Genomic DNA, 1,269 nt, shown 5'->3' with positions numbered 1-1,269 from the left:
AATTACATGTGAATGATAAAGACTGTGACCCAGGGTGCTATGGGAGAAGCATCCAGCTGGAATTTGGTGTATTAGGGGTAGAGTTGAGGGTCAAGGAAAGCTTCACAAGATAACTCTACTGAGAAGAATAGACCTGATATAAATGCTTTCTTGAGCACTGAGAAAACATGGTTTTAGATTAAGGAGAGTGTTTATTAGTATTTGTTGTGTTTGTTTTTGGCAGAGAATCCTCCTTTTAAAAAAATTAATAGGATCAGATTAAGTCTGCTGAGTTCAACTGGTTTCCAATAGATACACCTGTGTTACTGCCCTCTTTTCTTTCTGGTTTCTGTTTTGCCTTCAGTCTCCATTTTTTTCTGTCCTCATTTTTTTCCATAATAATTTCAATTTAGAGGACAAATATGTGAGAAACAATGAGCTGAATTTCATGACCTATTGGTGCTATTTCTACTGCAAATACTCTGAACTGGCTGTTCACCCTCTGGTGGTCATCCTGATCCAGGCCCTCCTAGTAGACACAGTACGTGCATTAGGTTATGAAAAGGCACTCAGTCCTCACTGTCTCCAAGATTTCATCTTGTTGTTCAATTGACAAGAAAGAAAATATTCTTTGGGTATGAAAATTTGGGGAAGTTATAAACTAACAGGCGCCAATTCTGTAGTTAAAAAAAATCATTTATCCACAAATGCACACATTACAGGCTATGATTTCTAAAAGTTTATTTATTATCATTTTAGGTAACATTGTCTTAAAGGGATCTCTGCAAAAGTATCAAAATTTTACCTTCTATGCTCTAGAGCTAATTTTGTAAAGAAGTCTCTCTCCTCCAAGTTGCCTGCAGGATCCCCTTCTGGTGAATCCCACACACTCAGGATAAGCCTGGCTAGCCATTACACCTGTAGTACTTGGAAATATCATCTGATAAAACTGGTTTCTAGAAGGTTCTGCCTTTGAAAATATTACTAAATCTTGCTTTTCTTCACTAACAAATATTTAATAAGCACATACTTTGTACCAAGGCCCTACTCCAGGGATGAACAGAACTAACTAGTACTAACTGCCCAGTTGCACCTTTCTTAGAGGGGGAAAGCATCGAATGAATAGTATAGGTAGTATTACAGCAGAACTCAGACATGGCCTCTTGCTGACAGTAAGGAACATTTTGGTTCATATCAAAAAGCCTTAGGCAAAAAAAAAAAAAAAAAGCCTTAGGCAAGACTAATCTAATCTGCTGTAAATTTAATTTTTAAGTTTATCAATATAATGCA

The sequence above is a fragment of the Ceratotherium simum genome, chromosome 9, assembly GCF_057802395.1.
Source record: "Ceratotherium simum simum isolate JZ-2026a chromosome 9, ASM5780239v1, whole genome shotgun sequence".
Lineage (NCBI taxonomy): Eukaryota > Metazoa > Chordata > Mammalia > Perissodactyla > Rhinocerotidae > Ceratotherium > Ceratotherium simum.
Note: the sequence above shows the minus strand (reverse complement) of the source record.